General features: G+C 50.1%; 1 pseudogene; it reads left to right on the forward strand.

Moving 5' to 3' along the window:
* Window positions 1-2,283: 2,283 nt before the first annotated feature.
* The window catches only part of LOC105990892, a 50,686-nt pseudogene continuing 37,826 nt past the window's right edge, over window positions 2,284-15,143 (forward strand).

Genomic DNA, 15,143 nt, shown 5'->3' on the forward strand with positions numbered 1-15,143 from the left:
CACAGACAGGGCTGGGGGTTGAGCTCCTCAGTGCTGTGGGGGTAAGGACCTGGTCCTTTGTACATGCCATTTCCCCTCCCTGCCCCCCCCCAAGCACCCAAGAGAGCCCTGTCTGTCATGGCCTGGCTTCCATTCATCCTTCAGACACCCGATGGTTCCAGACATCTTAGTACTTCACCTAGATGAACATATAGGATAGCTACTAAGGAAGATAGCACTGTGGTACTTCACTGACAGAAAACAGAGGAGGCCAAAGAGCTCATGAGGGGTGGAGCCATGGCTCAACCCCCCAGGAGTCCAAGTTCTTGACTATCATATTCTACCTGACTCAGGAAAGTGTCCAGGTGTGCCACAATAGAAAATATACACTTGTTCCCTGCCTCCCACCGCATGCCTGCGTTAGCTCCTGAGTCACGGGATGGTGAGCCAGAACTCTCCTACTTGCTCTTTAGCCCATGTTTCTGATCCAGAGATCTTTTCTTTTTTCTTTTCTTTCTTCTTTTTGGTAGCACTGGCGATTGAACTCAGGGAATCCCTCCCAGCTCTTTCCTTTTCTTTTTCCCTTCTTTTTGGTTTCAGTTATCTTTTTTTCTGACAGGATCTCCTGCTTTTTTTCCCAGCCTTGGACCACGATCCTCCTACCTCTGCCTCCTAAGTAGCTGGGATGATGGGGCATGCCTCCACCACACCCAGCCTGACACAGAGCTCCCACATCCTCTGTGATTTCCCAGGTGACAGGGCATCTTTTGTTCTAATGGTATTGCTCCCGAGTGAGCTCACCAGGAAAATCAGCAGCGCTAGAAGCCTGGGGCGCCCAGCCCCACCCATCATCTGGGAAGCGAAAGGGACTGGAAACTGAGTGAATAATGGACAATACTGTGCCATGAAGCTGTGTGAGTAATATTGGAGCGACAGGGTGCAGACAGCTTCCTGGGTGGTAAACAAAGATACATTCAAGTGCTGAGAGGATGATGCACCCCAGGTCCGGGACTGAGTGCCTGCCGACATGGACTCCTCTGAACTTTGCTCTACATGTCTCCTCATCTGCATCCTCTAAAGCATCCTTCCTAGACACCAAACAGCCATGTGCCTAGCTATGTGGGAGGAATGAATAGGAGGACTAAGGTCCAAGGGCCCGAGAGTTGGAAGCTATTAGGAAAGGACTCTGAATTCAACGTCAGCGTCATTCACCAGGGGGGTGGTGACTGCTGCAGGTAGATTTTTCTAGAACTTCTAAATTATTAAAAAGGCCCAGAAATCCCAGGATGTCCTCCCACCTCACATCTAAGGCTGTAGGCAGCTGAAAGATATTTGTTTTCTGAATCATGTATCTTAAGCTTTGTCCTAGTTACTGGAACTTAAGAGCTGGTGCTGGTTCTCCTATGGATGAAGAAATTAGGGGAGAGGAAGAGGGATCTGTTTGCCTTACCTAGGAGCAAGACACATTATTGCTAAGCATATACTGCTGTTTACATTTTCGATCTGTGTGCACATGTGCACGTGTGTATGTGTGTGTTGTACTGGGGCTTGAACTCAGGTCCTCTCCCTCTCCCTTACCTTTTTTGTTCATAGCTTGTGCTCTACAGCTTTGAGCCACAACTCTACTTCTGGCTTTTTGCTTGTTAATTGGAGACAAGAGTCTCAAAGATTTGTCTGCCCAGGCTGGCTTTGAACTAACATCCTCAGATCTCAGCCTCTTAAGTGGCTAGAATTATAGGTATAAGCCACTGGCTCCCAGTTTAATTTTATTTTTAAAGGTGGTTTGCTGCAAGCAGGGTAATGTCTCTTTAAAATAATAAATAAATAACACCTTAATTGTAACAATAAAATTGTATTACAAAATAAATAGATAAAATATTTGAGCCAAGTGTGGTGGCTCACCCCTATAATCCTGGCACCTGGGAAACAGAGATTGGGAAGGATCGTGGTTTCACACTAACCCAGGAAAAAAAATTCTCAAGCCCCCCATCTCAATCAATTAGGAAGATATGATGGCATGCACCTATGAACCCTAGCTACCTGGTGGGCAAAGGTAGAAGAATCTTGCTCAAGGCAGGCCTCAAGCTGGCCCTAGGCAAAAAATGCAATTCCCTGTTGGTTCAAGGGGTAAAGCATCTACCTAGCAAGCATGAGGCCCTGAATTCAAACCCCAGTACTAAAAAAAAAAAAAAAAAAAGTGGACAGGTCTATTGTCATTTTAGAAGTGAACACTCTGAAGGAGGTGGAGGTATTTGACATGATTCTTGCCATCCCTGCTTCAGAGAGGACGCAGTGCAGGCTGCGATGGCCAGGCCAGGAGCTGGGCTCACTCGGGGGCCCTTCCAGAACATCAGGGGCTCTGTGGGGCTTGCTGGGTGTCCCTGGGCCACCAAGGTACAATTCCTCATGCGAACACCACTTCCCAACCACCAGATGCTCACTGTGAAGAGAGACGAAATCCACCAGAGGAACCCAGCCAAGTTCTACCAGGCCAGCAACATGGCAGATAAGACTTTTCTGAATGAGGCCAGTGCGCTGGACAACCTGAGCCAGTGCTACAGCCACATGAGGATTTACGTGAGTGGCAGAGTGGCAGGACTGGGTGGGGCCCTCCCACGCTCTCCCCTCCCCCCACCTCCCGTAGCCATCAGGATGCTGACAAAGGGTGCTGAGTCCAGGTTTTGGCATGTTGGAACGCCACCACAATGTGTGAGAGGAGAGCAGAACACAGCGCCCCCTGTGGAAGGAGGGAGGGAAGCACCCAAGCCGGGGACCAGATGCTGTGCTACCCACAACGGACTGTGTGCTGCCAAAGAAAATGAAACAAATGTGGATTACAGCAAAGACTTTGCTGTGCTTACTAGATAGAGAAATGGTGAGATGCAGAGTGCCCAGCCCAGAGGGATGCAGGCCTCCTCGCCACCATATTCTTCTCTCCACCAGACCTACTCCAGCTTGTTCTGCATGACAATCAACCCCTACAGGTGGCTGCCCGTCTACCCCATGTGGCCAACATGTACAAGGGCACGAAGCACACAGAGATGCTGCCCCACCTCTTCTGCATCTTTGACACCCATGACGTGCTCTTGGTGCATCCCAGACCCTGGGATGGGAGGTGGGGGAAGTCTTCCCTGGGCATTTGTGGCTACCAACCACAAGACCCCAGTTCTGCTGGAGGAGGGCATGGGCCAAGCAACATCCCTACCTCACACCCAAACGAGAAGCCACCACTAAGTGATTTGAACCCAGGACCTCATGCTTGCTAGGCATAGTGCTCTGCCACTTAAGCCATGCCCTCAGTCCTGGTTTTCACTCTTTATATTGTTTCCTGAATGGGTAGAAATGGAGTCACTGGTATATTCTGCAAGGGTGAGTGTGGCAGTGCTGGGCACACTCACACAATCTTGCAGGATCCCAGAGCAGCCAGGCCGGCGGCGGCGGCGGGGGTCGGGAAGAATGTGGTGGGGTTTGTCAAATGTCTCATTTCTCAACGCTTCCTAATTACATCTTTCCATTGCTGTTTTCTTCCCCACAGATCGTGAAAATCGGTCCATGCTAATCACGTAAGTGTCTCTTCTTTATCCCAGGCTATATACATATAATTAGGTCGGTACCTTACACATATAATTAAGCCTTCTTAGATTAATTGGGGGACTTTGAACAGAGCTGGCAGGCAGGGAAGGGGCTCACCTGCTCAGCCAATAGGAAGGTGGCCCCACGGGCTGGGGGTACAGGCTGAGGGAGGGGCTGTGGATAGAAAGGTGGGTCTCATAGGCTGGGAATGTGGCTTAGTGGTAGAGTGCTTGCCTAACATGCTCAAAACCCTAGGTTTGATTCCTCAATACCACATGAACAGAAAAAACTGGAAGTGGCACTATGGTTCACATGGTAGAGTGCTAGCCTTGAGCAAAAAAGCAGCTCAGGGACAGTGCCCAGGCCCTGAGTTCAAGCCCCAGGACTGACCAAAAACAAGAAAAAGAAAAAGGAGAAAGGTGAGTCTCTCTCTGGTCCCCTCATTCCTCCTGCAGCAGGTGCTGGCAAGACAGAGAACACAAAGAAGGTCATCCAGTATTCTGCCAACATTGGAGGTTCTGGAAAGCAGTCCTCGGATAAGAAGTTAAGGCCATATGCTAGGATCAGGCACACGCAGTAAAGGAGCACACACACGGTCCTGGGCCACTTGGGGGGTTAGGACCATCTCCCAGGTGATAAGCCTGAGTAAAGACACAGAAAAGAGCTACAGTGCTCAGCAGAGAAGCAGCAGCTTAATTCCTTGTTCATTTCTTGCGCCCCTGGGGGAACACATGGAATATCTCTGGGCAAGTGACAGCTATGGAAAGGTGACAAAGATCTGAAGGCTGACCAAAGTAGCCAGGGCCAGGTTTCAGGTCTGCTCAGCGTCTCTCCACCAGGAGCATAGTGAGGGAATGAATGACAGCTCACATCCCAGCCTGCCACAGTCTCCCAGCATCAGAGCTACAAAGGCACACACAGCTGACTGCCCACTCTCACCCCCCCCCACCCGTGGGTTGCTTTCTAGCCAGGGGTCCCTGGAGGATCAGATCATCCAGGTGAACCTGGTGCTGGAGGCCTTCAATGCTGAGACCACCAGGAACAACTTCCCGCTTTGTGAGTATGAGTAGGGGCAATCGAGGCCCTGTGGGGGTGGTAGGACAGGTGTCAGAAGTTGAGAGTGATTTAAAGGGGGAAGGGAGGAAGGCGGTGGGGGGGGGGAAGGATTCCCCTCCCATGGGTGTTTAAGGAATAGCAGGGTCTAATCCATACTGGGATCTAATCAACACACAGAGCCTGCTTCATAGTAGAATCAAGGGACTTGGCCAAAGACCTGGCTTAAGGGTAGAGGCATTGAGAGCCACAAAGGGTCGGTCAGGGCTTTGTAGCAGGAGGAGATAAGCGCTGTAAGTCAGGCCCCCAGAAGAGAGCTCTTTCAGGCGGGAAAGGCTACCTCATTTTTGAGGCCCTGGGCAACATGAAGATGAGGAGCCGTCATTTAAAAAATATTAAGTTCAAAGCCGGGCGCTGGTGGCTCACGCCTGTAATCCTAGCTACTCAGGAGGCTGAGATCTGAGGATCGAAGTTCAAAGCCAGCCCGGGCAGGAGAGACCGTGAGACTCCTATCTCCAATAAAACCACCAGAAAACCGGAAGTGGCGCTGTAGCTCAAGTGGCAGAGCGCTCGCTTTGAGCTGAAGAGCTGAGGGACAGCGCCCAGGCCCAGAGTTCAAGCCCCACGACAGACAAAAAATAAAAAATATTAAGTTCAAGTTGGCCTGTAATCCCAGCACCTAGGAGGCTGAGACAGGAGGATTGTTTGAGGCCAGCCTGGGCTTACAAAGTGAAATCCTGTCTCAAAACCTAAAAGGAGTAGACTTGTGGCTCAAGTGGTAGAGCACTTGCCTAACAAGTGCGAAGCCCTGAGTTCAATCCCCCAAACTGATGGAGGAAAGAAAGAAAAGAGAGAAAAAATTAAATATACAAAAGTAAAAAAAGAAAAGTGAGTGAAGTGGCACACCTCTGTCATCCTAGCCACACGGAAGGCAGAGGCAGGAGGATTATGATTTGAAGCAAGCCTGGGCAGAAAACGTCGAGAGGCCCTAACTCAAAAAACAAGCTGGGCGTGATGGCTCACACCTGTAATCCCAACTACCTGGAAGGCAGAGGTACGACGATTAAAGTTTGAGGCCAGCCACAGGCAAAAGAACAAGGCCCTAGGTGAAAAATAAATAAAAGCAAAATGGGGCTGAGGGGGTGGCTTTAAATGGTACAGTGCTCATTCACCAAGTACAGGACCCTGAGTTCCATTCTCGGTACGCCTTGAAAAGAAGAATACAAATTACAAAATAAAAAAAAGTAAGTACTTCAAGCACCCACAGATGATTTCTATCAAGAGCTTCTGCGTGTTAGCGGTCCTGCGCTCAGGGGCAGGCTCTGCGCTAGGAGATTCCCTCACTGGTAGTCAGTGAATACACATGCATGTACACACATGCACGCACACACACATGTGCATGCATGCATGCATGGAGCCTGTGGGTCCCCCAATGGTGACTCTTGCAGGTTCGAGGAGAGGGAGCACCGGTTCCCCAGGGAACCCAATCCCCTGGTAGAATGCTCCGTGCTCCTCCCATTTCTTTTTCAGACCTCTTAGAGACATCTCAGGTCACCTCGCCACAGGGAGCCGAGAGGAGCTACCACATTTTCTACCAGATTCTCTCCAACAAGAAGCCCCAACTTGTCGGTGAGGGGCCTGGTGCCCATCTCCCTGCCCTGGAACTTGCTTTTCCTTTCTTTCCCCAATGAAAGAATTTCCCCATGAGCATTTGGTTTAAAGATGCATGTCAGGGCAGAGGTCAGAGGACATATTTTCCCTCCCCCCCACACACCTGGGACTGTTCCCTTCCCCCCCACACACACCTGGGACTGGCAGTGATATGAAGGGGACAAGCTCCCGTCACCCGGCTGCTGTCCCCTCTGGCGCTCTTGGCAGAGTCTGCTGCTGGCTCCCAACCCCAAGCAATACCACTAGGTGGGTGAGCTAAGGAGTCACGATGGTGGAGAACATGAACAACAGGAAGGAGCTGCAGATCACAGAGTGGTGAGTGGTGGCTAGAAGGATGGGGAGTGGAGGACTTGGGGGAGCAGGACAGGACAGGGCCCCTCAGAGCAGCCTGGCTTAATCAGTACTCTGTGGAGATTCAGTTCATCACCTCTTAGCCCAGCTAGCAGCCACAGGCTCCACGGGCTCCGCTTTTCTTTTTTCTTTTTTTTCCTAATGCTGCAGGGAGAGGGGAGGACAAGCAGGTGCTCTACTGCTTGAGCCATACTACTCCCAGTCTTTTTGCTTTTCGTTTGTTTTACAAATGGGGTCTTGCTAACTTTTTGCCTGCGCCAGCCTCGACCTGTGATCCTCCGGCCTCTGCTTGCTGGGGTGGGGATGGCAGGTGTCTGCTGATGCAGCCGCTGTGTGCAGCATTTGAACTTCCATGCAGGTCAGTCCTGTGTTGCCTGGTAATGCGCTGGGAGGGGACATCGGCCGAACACCAGAGCCGATACTTCTAGAAGCCTCTACTACAAGCCATTGCTGCAAGGGCCAGGGTGGACAAAACAGAAGATGTAATCATGCAGCGAGAAACAGTGCGGCCAAGAAAGATGTAAGAAGCTGCTGCCGACCTAACCCAACACACTGCCTTATGCAGAACTTTTTAAAAGTAGAAGTACTTAAAAGTAACCATGAAAAACATACTAAGGCGCTAGGGGTGGTGGCACACACCTGACCCCAGCTGCTCAGGAGGTGGAGGTAGGAGGCTCATCATCTGAGGCTGGCCTGAGCAAAAGTGTGAGGCCATCCCTGAAAAACAAACTGAAAAGCAAAGAGGGCTGGGGGGCATGGCTCAAATAGTGGAATGTTTGAAGCATGAGTCCTGAGTTCAATCCTCCCCATGTACCATGGAGAAAGATAGGACTATGAGGTTAACCCGACTAATTATAAAATATGCCTGTAAATCACCAGGGGGAAGGCCTTTGTAGGACTAATATGTGGTAAGGAAAAGGAAAAGAAAAGCATTTCTCAGCTATGCTAGGACCTGCAGGCCACCATGGCTATGTGGCCCAGTCTGGCATGTGACTGCACTGTACTAGGCCCTCTTCCATAAAGGAATGGATTTTTTTTTTTTGATCATTCGTGGGGCTTGAACTCAGGGCCTAGGCACTGTTCCTGAACTTTTCTGCTCAAAGCTGTTGCTCTACCACTTGAGCCATAGCTACGTCTGATTTTTCTGGTGGTTAATTGGAGAGAAGAGTTCTCACAGGTTTATCTGCCTAGGCTGACCTTGAACCACAATCCTCAGATCTCAGCCTCCTGAGTAGGTAGGATTATAGGCGTGAGCCACCAGCACGTGGCAAGAGATAGATTCTTAATTCATCTTGGCTTTCCCTCTCCCAGGACCTTGCCCTAACATTACCAGCAATAATAATAATAATTAATAATAATAATAATGCCTCCTGTTATTGAGCACTTGCTATGTGCCAAGCCCTGGAACCAAACATTTTACACGGCATTCTGATCTCTTCTAACCACTCCCTCTCCCCATTTTTCAGATAGCTCTACAGGGGCCAGTGAAGTTGAAGACACATTGTGTCTAGGCACAGAGGGTCTGGTTTGGGATTCTTGGGGGAAAGCAGGTGTCTTAGGGTTCTGGGCCAGACTAAGAGTTCACCACCACAGAGGCACATTGGGCGTCCCTGGGTGGCAGTCTCTGGGCCCCAGGGCCGTGTGGGGAGCTCACTGAGGCTTGGCTTCCTTCTCTGTGTTCCCAGATGACTTGTAATGTGCTGGGCTTCAGCTGGGTGTGTGTACAAGCTCACTGGGGGTATTATGCACTTTGGGAGCATGAAGTTTAAGCAGAAGCCCAGAAAGGAGCAAGCTGAGGTGTGTGCCACAAAGGGTTAATGCTGGGCAGGGGCAGCCAGTGGCGGGAGCTCCGGGCCATTGCAGAGATGGGCCAGGTGTGTCTAAATCAAGCTTGCTCCTTCAAGTCTTAAGACTTCAAAACTGTCAGAAAGGCATGGAACAGAGCCAGAAGACTGACTGGGGGCTGTAGGTTGCTTGCTTCCTTCCTTTTTGAGACTGGCTCTCCCTGTGTAGCTCAGGCTGGCTTCAAACCTACTGTCTTCCTGCTGCCTCCTCCTGAGTGCTGGGCTTACAGGGGTGTGCCACTATGCCCAGCTGATTTGGGTTTCTCTACTGCTACCTTTGCAACCTTGAGAAAGTATGGAAATGGCCTGGAAGTATCTCCTGCCTTCCCTTGTTCTCCTTCCAAAAGCACAGTAGAAGGTGCTGGCTGTCTCCTGGGCATACCACCATCTTCCTTTTACCCCTCCCCTTGCAATGGCTGACCCATCTCATGGGTCTCAATTCCAGGGCTCTCCAGAAGGGCATCACCAGGCCCCAGGTCGAAGTCGACAATGAATTTGTACAAAAGGGGCAGAACCTGAAACAGTGCCAGAACTCCATGGGTGCTCTGGGCAAGGCAGTCTATGACAAGATGTTCAAGTGGCTGGTGGTCAGGATCAACAAGACCCTGGCCACCAAAAAGGCACAGGCAATTCTTCATTGGAGTGCTGGATATCACAGGCTTCAAGAGCTTCAAGGTTACATCTGGTCTTATGTGCAGTGTCTGCTCTGCCATGTCAAGCCCCCTCCCCACCTCTGCTGAAGTGCTTTAGATCTCAGGTCTTGAGCTTGCTAGTCTGATGAGATATGGCTGAGCCACACCTCCAGTCTCATTTTTGCTTGTAAATTTTTTTGGAGGGGGTCTGGTCGTGGGGCCTGAACTCTGGGCCTGGGCGCTGTCCCTCAGCTCTTCAGCTCAAGGCTAGCGCTCTATCACTTGAGCTACAGCGCCACTTCCGGCGTTTTTCTTTTTGTTTATGTGGTGCTGAGGATCGAACCCAGGGCCTCAGGCATGCAAGGCAAGCGCTCTACCTCTGAGCCACCTTCCCAGCCCCCTTGTAATTTTTTTTAGTCTCGCCTCCCACCAGTACAAGCACTTGAGCCTCCATCCACATACTTTTAGGCTTCCCCGATGGCTGGGATGGCAGGTAGCAGGTGTGTGCCAGCTCCCCTCTATGGAGATGATGTCTCATGGACTTTTCTGCCCAGCAGAAAAGGATCTGTGATCCTTGTCATTTCAGTTTCCCATGTGGCTTAGATATTAGGCAGGTGCCACTGTGCCCAGCTGTAAGAAGGGAATCTTAGGAAAACCTTTGGCTTGTGCTGTCCTCAAACCATAATCCTCTTGTTCTCAGCCTCCCAAAGCATATGTGTGTGTGTGTGTGTGTGTGTGTGTGTGTGTGTGTGTGTGTATACACATGTGCACATGTGCATGCGCTGCTCTTGGGTCTTGGTGGTCAATTGGAGATAAAAGTTTCAATCTCTTTTTATAAACTACTTTTCATTGGGGTTGTCTTGTTTATCACCGGGGACCTGGGTCAGGCCAATCTCAGTTTGCTACTGGATCCTTGACTTTTGGACTCCAGAAATTTCCATCTTCAGCTCTATGGTGCTGAGTTGTAAAGAATGGACGGAATGCGTGAGGTGCCAGACCCAGCCTGTACTGGCTGAGTGTTACATTTTCAGGAACTTCAGGAATTTGGGGAGCTAGTTGATACTGTGTGAAATTCACCATGGTGGGAACATTTACACCATGGAAATTGGCAAATGCTACAAATGAAGGTTGCTTTTGTTTTGAATACGATGATTTGCCAACACATCACAGGTGGCACGTGATGGATCAGTCCACAAAGCATCTCTGGGAAAGATGGTGGTTCTCTCCACGATGATTTTAATTAGCCAGAGGGGCTGGAGTGTGGGCTGCCTGGTTCTGTTCCCGGCATCCCTGGTACAGGGGAGATAACAGAGAGCCCCTTCTCGCTGGCTGACCTGACCTTGGACCAGTCAGCATTAAGGCCTTGCCAACAGGGCCTGATCCTGGTGGGCCATGAACGCATCTTTGCACTTGGGCCTGCATCCATGACCCTCTATGACCTTCATCAGCTCAACAGCTTCAAGCAGCTGTGCATCAACTTCACTAACACTCACAGGAGGTGACACTGAGCTAAGGAGCAGTGGGAGACACCACTGAAGGCCTTGGACATCCTGACCCCTCACTCATCTTCTACATAATGGCCACAGTAGCAACTGCAATGGCTGCTGTTAAACCAACATGCAAAGGACACTCACACCTACTATGTGAGGGAAGGGCTTTCATTACACCCACTTCACAGTAGGAAGTCACTCTCCAAGTCCCCCAACCTGCAAGAGGCAGAGTCAGTCTACCTCCCCTGTAATCACACCCCAGAGAATATTTTTAGCAAATGGCCTATTTCAAGAATATAGCCAGAGCTGGGCGCTGGTGGCTCACGCCTGTAATCCTAGATGCTCAGGAGGCTGAGATCTGAGGATTGTGGTTCAAAGCCAGCCTGGGCAGGAAAGTCCATGAGACTCTAGTCTCCAATTGACCACCAGAAAACCAGAAATGGTGCTGTGGCTCAAGTGGCAGAGCTCTTGCATTGAGCTGAAGAGCTCAGGGACAGTGCCCAGGCCCAGAGTTCAAGCCCCACAACCAACAACAACAAAAAGAATATAGCCAGATATCATGGCACACTTCTGTAATCCCCATAATCGGAGCACACACAGGAGGCAGAGGCAGGAGGATCCTAAATTTGAGGCCAGCCTAGGCTACCTGGTAAGTTTGAAGCTAGTTTGAACCCAAGTCGTAGGACTCTATTTCAAGAGAATATATATACACACACGCATATAGATATTTCCAATTCAATACAGGCCCAGCCTATACTGGCTAAGTGGCACATTTTCAGGAACTTCAGGAAAAGATGTGACAGGATAGATGACACAATCTGAACAAAATTTGTTCATAATTGAGGGTATCCATGCTAAGCTTTATTACCACATAATCATTAATGTTAGTGTGCAGGCTGGGTTGCAACTCTAGAGGAAGGACTTGTGTTATTTGCAGCAATCTGCGAGTTACTTGCAATTTTTTGCAAGCCTGAGGTTATTTCAATGTGAAAATCTGAAGAAAGAACAAACCAACCTGAGGGGCTGGGTGGGGCTGGGACAAATGGGAACATGACACTGCTCGAGATGCACTATATTTATAGACTGACATGTGGGACTAAAACCCCCTTGCATAATTTTTATTTCTTTCATTTGTGGGCTTGAACTCTGGGCCTGGGTGCTGTCTCTGAGCTCTTCAGCTCAAGGCAAGCACTCTACCACTTGAGCCATAGAGCCACTTCTAGTTTTCTGGTGGTTATGTGGCGATAAGAGTCTCATGGACTTTGCTGCTTTTGAGTAGCTAGGATTATAGGTGTGAGCCACTGGTGCCTGGATGTATAATTATTTAAAGGTGATTTTAAAATAAATTTGAAAAAATTATGCCTTGTTGTGGAGGCTCCTCCTTGGCCAGCCACAGTCATACTTTGAAGCCTCTTGGGGTCTCCAGTGTGGCCTAACCTGTACCTCCCAGCAATGCAGAGGCTCTAAAACCAGGTTGTATGCATGGTCCCCCTGCCCTCCAGTGCCTACACAGGCCTCCCCACGCAGCTGTTCCAGAGCAGGACATAGCCTTATTTTTAAGCTTTGGGTTTAGGCACTGTTTCTTCCACAATCATCTTTCAAAATCCAGATCCTCAGAGCCAGGTCTGGTGTGGTGGGTGCCTGTAATCTCAGCTACTCAGGAGGTGCAGCTAAGTGTAACACAGTCAGACACTAGTCCTGAGCATAATCACATGACCCTACATGAAAAATAAACTAAAAAAATAAAAGGGTTGGGCCACAAGTGGTAGAGTGCTGGACTAGCGAGTGCTAGGCCCTGAGTACAATCTCTAGGACCTCCAAAACAAAACAAAGTGAAACAAAAGCCAAGGGGACAATGAGGTCACTAACAGCAGCTGTTATTTTTCCCACTTTTCATGTGAGAATCAATGTGGAACAACATGAGGCCCCAGGTCGACAGAGGGCCGGGTCAGAGGCGCAGGCACGGAGAAGGAAAAGCAGGGAGGACCCATCTATAGTGTCAGTGTTGCCTGGGGTCTGATTAAGGTGGGACTGGCACTCAGGGAGCTAATGCCCCTTCTAGCCTCAGCCTTCCCTTCTGTCTCTTTGTTGTCTAAATGGCTATGGCTTTTGAAGACAAGGCTAGGGAATGTCATGAGCTGTTTCTGGATATAACTGCTCCAAGTTCTGCTTCCAGGTCACATGGGTAATTATGCAGCCTGGCAACCAGCCCCAGATCAAGGCCCTCTCCAACACCACTCTTCTCCTTCCTAGCCCATGGGGATCTTCTCCATCTTGGAGGAGCAGTGTGTCTTCCCCAAAGCCACAGATGCGATATTCAAGGCAGTTTTGTATGACAACCACCTGGGCAAATCTAGCAACTTCCTCATGACCTAGGGCTGCAGGCAAGGGCAAAGGGCCAGAGGCCCACTTCATGCGCATCCACTACACCAGCACTGTGAGTACTGGCCTTGCCCTTTCTATGCTTCTGGGATAGGCCTGGCCGGTCCCTCCTGACCACCTGCCCCTGCTAGCACAGTTCACTGAAATGAACTTGTCTCCTGGGAGACTCCCAGTGCCATGCAGCCAAAGGTAGGCCAGGGGCAGCCACACCAGTGTTTATGGCCCTCGATGAGATGGCTGGACATTAGTCTTGGCCAAAAATGACAACACTTGCAAAGCGAGAAAAAAAAAAATCCACGAGCCTGTGAACGACCTCCAGTGGATGAATGTGTCCATTTGTCTGCTCAAAGCCACTACCTGCAAGTGGCTTTTCCAGTCATGACAAACATGTTCCAGGGGAAGGAGGGAAATGACACATAGACAAGAGTTAGGTTCTGTTGGTGACTAAGAGAGGGGCTAACACTCACTTGTCCAGCCAGCTTGGAAGAGTGAGTTCGTCTTCCTTGGAATTTTAATCTTACCAGAAGGGCCCAGGCGCCTGTCACCCACAGAGCAGCGTGTGCCTCTCTAGGATGAATGTGGAGAAACAGCACTGGGCCCCGGGGCTGTGAGCTGTATCAGCAGTCAGAACAGCACCAATGACTGGCCTAATGCATTGGGCCAATATTTTTAGTAAACCACACTGCAGTGTCCTAGACTTCCACTCCTGAAACAAGAAAAGCTTGGTAGCTATAGCAATGGAAGATTCGAAATCAAATGATACCTGTCCCCTTTCACGGGACCCTAAAAATCAGGCATGTGATCCCAAATGTCCGCATGGTCGGTAGGAGATAGAAAGCTCAAAGGTTTTTGACACTCACCTACTTTCCTCTGTTCTCTATGTACCATGGTAGGATCCGGCAGGCTGCTTCCTGCTCCTCTTTCCAGCCAGAGCCATTTGGCAAAATAGGACACAGAAAGTAGTAGATGTCCGATTACCTGGATCCCCACTTACCTGGATCCCCAATTCCAATGGATGAGTCTGTGGTATTTTTAAAGGGAAGGCCTGCTGTCCAGAGGGGAGATGAGAAGCCTTGGGGAGATTTTTGCCTGTAGCTCAGGATCCTGGCAGGTGTGATCAGTCACCACCAGCAATTCCACCAGGACAGAGAAAGATCTGAGGGCTAGGGGAAGCAGGTAAAGGTCAGGAGAGCACAACCAGGGGCCCTGGTTCCCAGCCATGTTCATTCAGTAAGTGTTCACGTGAGAGTGACTGAGGCTCCAATTCCATGTGGGGCTCAGGACCATCCCAGATGCCATGAAATCCATTAGGGAACTGACGCGCCAGGATTGAAGGCAGGTCCTGGGTGCCTACAGCAGAGCAGAGCTGTAGGCAGGAGCTGAAGACAGGGAGAGACCTTAAAAGGGGGCGCTGATGGGCTGGGAAGGTGGCTTAGTGGTAGATTGCTTGCCTCCTTTGCATGAGGCCCTGTGTTCGATTCCTCAGCACCACATAAACAGAAAAAGCCAGAAGTGTCACTGTGGCTCAAGTGGTAGAGCGCTCGCCTTGAGCTGAAGAGCTAAGGGACAGCGCCCAGGCCCAGAGTTCAAGCCCCATGACTGACAAAAATGTGGGGCTGAGCCCCAAGCTTACGGACTGGCATCTGCACCCCCCCCCACCCAATGGAGGTTACATCACAGGCAGCTGGAGAAGAACAAATTCCCCTTGAATGACTGTGTTGGGCTTGTTCCAAAAATCCTCCCTGGCAATACTGGCCCTTCTCATCAAAAAGGAGGAGGCTCCAGGTAGGGCTCACTTGTGCCAGATGCCCCAAAATGGCCAAAATGGGAAGAAAGAAACCCATGTTCTTGTTAAGTGAGTGAATGAGCAAATAATTGAGTGAATGAATGAGTGGATGAGTGACTGAATAAATGAGTGCGAAGTGGCAACAAGCCTCCTGGGAGTTTGTTTGTTTTGTTTTGTTTGTTTTTGTCGGTCATGGGGCCTGAACTCAGGGTCTGGGCACTGTCCCTCAGCTCTTCAGCTCAAGGCTAGTGCTCTACCACTTAAGCCACAGCACCACTTCTGGCTTTTTCTGCTTATATGGTGCTGAGGAATCGAACCCAGGGCCTCATGCATGCAAGACAAGCACTCTACCACTGAGCCACCTTCCCAGCCCCCCTCCTGG

The sequence above is a fragment of the Dipodomys ordii genome, unplaced genomic scaffold (assembly GCF_000151885.1).
Source record: "Dipodomys ordii isolate 6190 unplaced genomic scaffold, Dord_2.0 Scaffold68, whole genome shotgun sequence".
In the NCBI taxonomy this organism is placed as follows: Eukaryota; Metazoa; Chordata; class Mammalia; order Rodentia; family Heteromyidae; genus Dipodomys; species Dipodomys ordii.